General features: G+C 35.1%; 1 protein-coding gene across 1 annotated transcript in view; it reads right to left on the reverse strand.

The window, feature by feature from the left end:
* Positions 1-7,482, reverse strand: part of LOC118749182 — a 473,359-nt gene extending 465,877 nt beyond the window's left edge. Inside the window, exons 1-2 of the mRNA XM_036483959.1 lie at positions 7,282-7,482; positions 7,028-7,221 (exon numbers count right to left, since the gene is read on the reverse strand). The gene's annotated coding sequence lies outside the window, so the exon portion shown is untranslated. The remainder of the gene's footprint in view (positions 1-7,027; positions 7,222-7,281) is intronic.
* Between the last annotated feature and the right edge of the window lie 1,150 nt (positions 7,483-8,632).

Consider the following 8,632-nt stretch of genomic DNA (forward strand, 5'->3'; position numbering starts at 1 on the left):
TAAATAGCTGCACAACACCCTAATTGCCGTAAAAGCGTTGCTTGCAACACTAGTCCTTTATGGGGACCAAACTTGGCGATAAAAAAAATAGCTAAGTTTGTTTACTGGATATACTGAGGGTACTACTACCACCGCGAAGCCATCAACACCGTGCACTGCTAATGCTTCTGTTGCTGCTAATTCATCTTTACTCGCTCCTGTAATTGTGAACAATATTTCTTCTGTTGGTTTGCCACCTGTTTCACAACATATACCGGTGGTGTTAGTGCTGAATCTGATGCTGTTAACGCTACGGGCGCGGAAGTGCCTAAGTGCTGAGAGTAAAAAGAAAAAGCACATCCAAAAGCGAACTCGCGTGGTGGGATCAAATGATTGTAGTGATCTTGGCGTGGCTGCCCGCTTTAAGTGGTTGCACCTTTCATCTTTCGTGCCAACCGTCTCCTGTGGCAATATTGTTGATTATGTGGCGAGACACGCTGGCATTGATAAGCGGCACTTATCCTGCTATACGTTAGTCAAAAAAGAGTCGAGACTGGATTCTCTATCCTATGTCAATTTTAAGCTTGGCGTCAGCGAGTTCGATTGAGAAAATCTAATGAGACCAGAGTTGTGGCCAGCTAATGTTTCTGTTCGGCCGTTCCGTTTTTTTCACAGAGGGACAAAACAAACTCATCCGAATTAGTTCATTTGTCCTCGGATGCGCCTGATCCCGTAGTATTGGATATTAATAAGTTTCGTTGTAATGCACATTTAAATGTTAATAGGCAGAAATATAATTATAGCTCTTTGAAGGTTTATTTTCAGAATATTTCTGGCCTTCGAACTAAATCAGCAGCAGTACGCTCTATTAGCTCGCAAAGGGACTTCGATGTTTTTGTTATTGTTGAGTAATGGCTAAATGCGGATTTCTTTGATGAGAAATTTTTTGATTCAAACATTTATAATGTCTTTAGGAAGGACAGAGATGCAACTAAGACTGGTTGTCTGAGAGGCGGCGGAGTTCTTATTGCGATTCACCGTAAATTTCATTCGTTCTGTCTCGCTTGAAAATGATGATTCCCTTTTGGATCAGCTTTGTGTTCGCATCAGTGCCTCACCTAGTCATGACCCTCTGTTTTTGATTGTTTCTTATATCCCGCCTAATAGTAATTATAATCTTTATAAAGCGCATGCTGACAACATAATGTCTTTAGTAAAGCATTGTTCACTCAAAATCGGTACGCATAAAATGGGTTATATCTTTTTAACAGGTTTTCAGAAAATAATATTTAATATATTAAAATATTGGGACGAATTCCGCTATAGATAGATATTAGCGAAAGTTTCATATTTTGCTTGGATAAACAAATAACAGAGAATTTCTTTGATAATGATAAAATTTTTCTGAACACCCGTTCTAGAGACTTGAGTAGTCAACTTGTTCCACTAAACTATCTTTAGTCTATGTTTTTTAATAGTTCGCGCATCTCTAGTAATTTTGTTTTGAATAAATACCGTGTATTTTTCGATTTGACGTAAATAGGACATATTCGTAAATTGATGAGTTCCAGAACTTTATTCATATCTTTGGCTTCAAACCGATTTAGAGTTACCTGTGAATAATTAATTTTCATTAAAACCAACCAAAACTTTACTGAAGGTATAAAGTAAAAGATACAATGGCTTAACACTTTGTGCAAGTGCTCCTTCCAGCATATTTCTGGGATCATATGACCCATTGTGGAGTCTGATCGAGTTTTAATGATACTGTTTCGATTCTCTCGTCATTTCATATCCCTTTGACAACTGTGTCAACTTCTATAAATTTAGTTTTAAGAGGATATCACCCTGTTTCTTTTTAGCTTAAAACTTTTAACGTGGGAGTTGACCGAAGTCAAGTTTTAAACATGTTTTTTAGTCATTACTAAAAAAATACCGCATTTGGTGTGAACATTGGATTGAAGTAAACGGGTGAGGTTTTTGTTATAAAATTAATTTAATCTAACAGAATTATATATATTATAACTCGATAATGTTTAAGTCTTGCCATAGCTTCCATTCGCTGAACTGTGGATAATCGTTTTCCAATTCTCTCGCGCGATCTTCTTCTGATAAGCCGATTTTTTTTTTTATAATTGAGGTAAAGAGCCTTATCCTTAAGCTGGTGCGAAATGATTTTTTTTGATGATTAGCTTACTCTGTTAGTTTAAGCAGAAGGAATCCATTCATTGATTTTTTGAGGAAAATTAGAAGTTTTTGGTATATTTCATTTTAATTTAATTTTTGATCTCGAGAGTGTCGGATTTTCAACAGATTTGCTCAACGTTATTTTTTGAGCAGCCACTTCCAACGCGAATAAAACTGTCAAATTAAAAGCCAGTACTATGAAATTTCAACCTCATAATGGTAGATCTATTGTCTAACGATCTGCATTGCAACTTTTTAATACATTCAAACAATTGCCGTACAGGAATTGCTGGAACGCGTACCGATTTTAAGTGAACAATGCTTTATTAAATAAGCTAGGAGATGACGACCTTTGTGTGTTAGGCGATTTTAATCTTTGTAATGTATCTTGGTCCACATCTTTTTCCAATGCTGGTCTCTCGCCAATTAATGTCAATGCGTCCCGTGAAGTGTACTTTATATATAGCCTCTTAAGCCTTACTTTATTAAAAATCAATAATTTTGTTAACAAGTTGGATAGAATTCTTGACCTCATATTTATTAGTGATAACATTAAGTGTAACATCGAAGTTTGCCACAATCCGATCACTCCATCTAATATGCATCATGTTCCTCTCTTACTAAAATTTGAATTTTATGTATTCCCGTCGTTCAATGCTGGTGACAAACCTAAGTTTAATTATGCAGCCTGCGATTATCCCAAGTTAGATAGATTACTGGGTGAATTAAATTGGGAAAGCTTACTCTCTTGCCCCGATGTAGCTAAATGCTTCGCTACTTTCAAATCTGTAATTTCTGATTTTTGTTTTAATTCATTCCTATAAATTACCGTGGTATAATCGTGACTTAGTTTTTCTTTGAAAAATATCAGGTCCATCTTAAAAAGTTCAACTGCTTGAATAAATTCTTCTACAGAAATTATATCTTAGGCATTGAATCCAATACCAAAGAAGATCCGAAAGCGTTCTGACATTTTATTAAGTCTAAGAAGAACAACTCTAGTATTCCCTCAGCTGTATTTTTTGAAGATAAATGTGCCTCCACTCCAGCTGAAGTTGCAAATCTATTTGCTGCATTTTTTGATCTCATTTTGTAGATGATAACCCTACTGTAGATTCTAGTTTCTCTGCTAGTGTGAGTTCTACTAATTTTGGCTCCCTTAGACTTTCATCTGACGATATTGCTAATGGCGTTTTAAATCTATCAGCTTCTGCAAAACAAGATATTGATGGGCTCTCTTCAAAGTTTATAAAGAAGTGCCCTGCTTTGATCTCTCCTTTAAATTATTATTTTCAATAGGTCTCTAGCCTCCGGTATTTTCTATGATGAATTGAAATTGACTTCAATTACCCCTATTCTTAAAAGTGCCAACAAAAGTGATGTCTGTAATTACAGACCCATTTCGAAACTTTCAACAATTTCCAAACTTTTTGAAGTTATCGTCAAGGAGAAAATGTATTTCGCAACAAAAAGTCTAGTCTCACCCAATCAACATGGTTTCGTCCCCAACCGATCTACGGTTACTAATCTAGGCGTCTTTAGTGAGTATTGTATTGCAGCTATCTCGAACGGTTTCCAAGTCGACTGCATTTACACTGATCTTGCTAAAGCATTTGATAGAGTTTCGCATAGTATGTTGGTAACTAAGCTAGCCTCACTGGGTTTCCACTCAGTATTTTTGCAATGGCTCAAATCTTATTTGTCGGATAGGCGCTGTGTGGTCTCTGTTAATGGTTATTCTTCGGAATCTTTCATTGCCTTATCGGGGGTTCCTCAAGGTAGCATTTTAGGTCCCTTACTCTTTGTATTATTTATAAATGATGTGAGTTCTTGTTTTTCAATTGCTAATTTTTGGCTGTATGCTGACGATTTGAAAATTTTTGCTGTGATTGAAAATTCGCATGATGCGCTTAGACTTCAGTCCGAGATTAATATTCTACACAGTTGGTGTCTCAGCTCTCGCCTTTCTCTGAATATTAAAAAATGTTTTCAAGTTACTTTGTCCAAAAGTCACAGTATTCTTTCGACGTCTTATGCATTCTCTCAAACTCAACTTCAAAAAGAAATCAAAGACCTTGGTGTAATTTTCAGCTCTAATTGGTCTTTTAACAGTCATATCAGTCACATCATTTCTAAATCTTACGCTGTACTTGGTTTTCTCAGGCGTCAAAGTTCAATGTTCTCTGACCCCTATACACTTAAATTGTTATACACATCTTTTGTTCGTTCTAAGTTAGAATAAGCTTCTTTTATCTGGAGGCCATACCACTCAAACCTAATTAATAGGATTGAAAGGGTTCAAAAGGTTTTTCTTAAATTTGCCCTCAGAAATCTTAGCTGCATTCCATCGTATAAGTCTCGTTTGCTATTAATAGACCTTAAATCTCTGGAAGCCAGAAGATCTTTGCTATCTCTAACTTTTACGTTTAACTTAATAAATGGTGTGATCGATTGCCCTACGCTCCTAGAGCAGGTCAACTTCAATGTTCCTCTAAGGAATCTTCGCAATCCTCTGCCGTTTTATGGAGGAAATCGTAAAACGGAGTATACCATTAATGCTCCTATCTCAAGAGCTTTAAACGAATTCAACACGATCTCGAATTCTATCGAACTGGATTTCTCTCTTCCAAAAAGTTTATTTATTTTATCATTGATCTCGAAACTGTAGTGTGCTTTATGTTTTACACGTATCGTCTAAAGTACCTAATTTTTATCACTAGTCTGTAAGGAACGTCTGTTTCATATGACTGCAATAAATAAATAAATAAATTAAATATATATTTTTCTTTCCAAGAAAATAACTAAACTTCCATAATCGTAATACCACCCCATACCAATTCCAAATTCTGAAACAAGGTTGCATTGCATTCGTTGCGTTCCAGATAACTTCGTGTAAAAACCTGTAAAACTGTCAAATAAAAAAAAAAATTACTCTCTAGAAAGGGAGTAGCGAGAGCGAAACAATAAAGGTCACCTGGAACGCGAAAAACCACTTTTCCTGTAACTACTACGATTTTTTTTTAATGTAAAGTGCCATGGAGACGATCAAATATCTTTATCAACCGTGCGTTATGCTTGACAAAAAACAAGCGCACTTGCCTTCTGATCGTCGTGGTGAGCAAGTGCGCGGACAAGAAAAATAAATTGTTTGTTTAATTGACGAGTTCATTTGAACGTTTGCGGGCCAATCTCATACATATGCAAAGCTTGACGTATTTATTTGATTGTTTCCATGGCGCTTAAGGTTCTGTTTTTGTTTACAAATGCAACCCTGCCTATCATTTGACACTTTTCATGAACTTGCAGGAAGAAAAACTTCGGACTAAAACCTGCAACTTCTGACTGAGAGATAGAGCAAGTTACTCTCACAAAAGTGGTTTGACATAATAATAAATAAAATATATAAGTTTTTAGTGATGTATTTAGCGATATTTTGACATATGTGGCTAAAATGAAGTATTGTTGTTGTATGTATGGTGAAATAGGGGCGATTTGTGCGTTTGTGTGTGTGTGATAAGTGAATAAAAAAGGTACTATTGTGATAAAGTTTTTTCTTAATAACATTTGATCGGGTAAAAAGTTAATTTCCGCTTTCGGATTCTTGTTACTGGGGTCTAGACGCATCTAATGGTACCCCCTTTTATAAATTTAGATCAACTTTAGGGGTAGAAAGCCTTCGTATACTTCGATATATGACAATTTGTAATAAAAAATCGCGCGATATCCTATCGATACTTCGATATATAATGAGAATTTTATCTGTTTAGTTATTTCCACAATTAATTATCCCACATAACAGTTTGTACTCCGTGTAAACATATTCAATATTTATTTCATCAGCAGGTGAGTTTTCGTTGAGCACACCAAAATTGTTTACATTTTAATTAATAAAATATATAAGTTTTTAGTGATATATTTAGCGATATTTTGACATATATGACTAAAATGAAGTATTGTTGTTGTATGTATAAAGAAATATGGGCATTTTGTGCGTTTGTGTTAGTGTAGTAAGTGAATAAAAAAGTGCTATTGTGGAAAAGTTCTTTGTTAATAACTTTTGATCGGGTAAAAAAATTAATTTCCGCTTTCTGATTCTTGTTATTGGGGTCTAGACGCGTCTAATGGTACCCCCTTTCCAATTTCCTTTGACCAATTTTGGGGGTTGAAAGCCCACCTAGATAATAACAAAAGTATTTATTTGTTTGGTCGTGCACACTCTAACTGCACATATATTGAGTGCAAATAACGGGTAAATTTAGTGGAAAGTGCATTACATATTCTGAAATAGTGTCATACAAGTTTGTTAAATTTACAGTTTAACAACAAATTCCTTAAAAACTATAAGGCTTCGCGCTTTGAAACTTCATACAGACAGCTATGGGCCTGTTCGAGGCACGTAATAAAAGCGGCATACTGCCATCCTGATGAAAAATAGCAACATTGTTGCAACTGCCCAACTGATAATACATTGCTAGAAATTCACACAGGACGTGATACTTTAATAACTCGCGCAACACTGCGGTTGTGATTGCAACTCGAACAAGCCCTATTAGACCCTCCTCTACCTCACATATTTTCCTTTATTCCGTACTCCGGGGTTACCAATCTAAAGCCAACCCAATCACGGTATACACTTTTATTGCTTGCATGTATGTTGAATATAATAACCCTCCTGTTTTTACAGCGTTTTTTATTTTATAAAATCAACACTTCGATAGATAATGAAAATTTGTAATAAAAATTCGCAGGGGGACCCGCTCTACACCACCTCATTTTTAATTTTTTCGAAAGCCTGGTTCCGTATAGGAAAATTATCCCTGCAAATAGTCACTGCGAGCATTATTATTAATTTTTGCAATACCTGTTGTCTTTGTTAAGCCTTTTCTTTGTGATATCCATATCAATAGATGTTTCCTTCAGTTCATTAGAAGTCGCGATTGCTAAACTAGACTGCTTATGGAAAACACTTAAAAGCAACTTTTCCCATTGTGTCTGAGAAGCTCCAGTAAAAAAATCTGTCTTCCGACGTAAGAAACTGGCAATCGTGTTTAAGAACTAAAACAAAAACATTAACAAAATTTTAGACTTATATATGTACATATAACTTAATTTCACCTGAGGTATCCCGTCTGTATGTTTTTCCGCTATAGCTAATAGCAATCCGTCGAATTTATCCTCTTCTTTGGACATCCTTGCATTAGCGTGCTAAACTTTACGTCTTTCAACAGCCAAGTTGTTTGAAATAGAAATGGGGTACAAATATCGATATATCAAAATATGCTCTCGTATGCTTTTGACAAACAGCCGTGTCCAGTCTCTTAAACTATGTTCACATATCAATATTATCTCATGCAAAGCTCGTTTTTTAATCACCCCGTTTACACAGGCAAATCTCAGATTATTAGCCGTCAAATTTGTTGTGCTTGTTATTCTCACATCTCAAGGAAAAGTTATGTTTCTTCTCTGTGCCACCGTGATCACGTTTTTCTGCTATACTAAGCAATATTAATATATTTTAACTTAACAATTATTAAAAGTACCTTAACAAACCTCTTTTACTTGCTGGCGTACATTTTTGTTTACTTTTACATTTTGGCATTTCTTCTCTTTTTCGCAAAAACAATCGATAAAACTAGGATGGACACCGAAAAGTTATCGGTTAAATCTGAGATTATTTTATAATTACAGATTAACAAGGGACGAATTTTATATGGCTAATCTCTTGTTATAATTACAGATTAGGGTGTTAAGCTCGAAAATGAGGATAATCTACTTATATGTGAACCTAGTATTATTTAGATGCGTATATATTACGATCAATTCTCACGCAGGAGATAATGTGCAAAAACCCTACTGGAAATAAAAAAATAAATTTTAAACCAAAAATTCAATACAAAAACTTGAATTGTTTTAACCATAACCGAAAATTTGTTTGTGTATATATTCATTTGTCGGTGCTGTCAATTAAAATTTTCTCACTTGATTAGGAAACAAAACGAACCGAGTTGATCACAAATTGATCCAGATTTCTATCAGCATCAAATCGATGTTGAATTTGCTTAACTTTTCTTTATCCAAATATGTAATGCAAAATAAAAGAAATCTCGATCGGCGATCACTGAAACGTAGCTAGCAACTGTATACCCGAAAAAGCAATGTTGCCACTTTTTCTCTTTAAACCATGTTCGAATCGTGGAAATTTTGGAAGATCACAGGGTTGCTTTTAGCATTTAGATTCTTAATGCAAAATTGGAGTTGCATTTAGTTGCATTTAGGTGACGAATTTTGTATGGATAAATGTACATTTAGAGTAGCATTTAGAGCTAAATGCGCTAAATGTGCTTTTACGCGTAAGCAAAAACAGCCTATAAGCTTACTTCTCAATTGCTTACACATTCCGAAATCAAAGCGAGACAGTGTAGTACCGTTTTTGTCAATGTGTTGTGGGTAATTCTCTAGGGTGGGG

This window comes from Rhagoletis pomonella, unplaced genomic scaffold (assembly GCF_013731165.1).
Source record: "Rhagoletis pomonella isolate Grant_MI unplaced genomic scaffold, Rhpom_1.0 Rhpom_scaffold_00014, whole genome shotgun sequence".
Lineage (NCBI taxonomy): Eukaryota > Metazoa > Arthropoda > Insecta > Diptera > Tephritidae > Rhagoletis > Rhagoletis pomonella.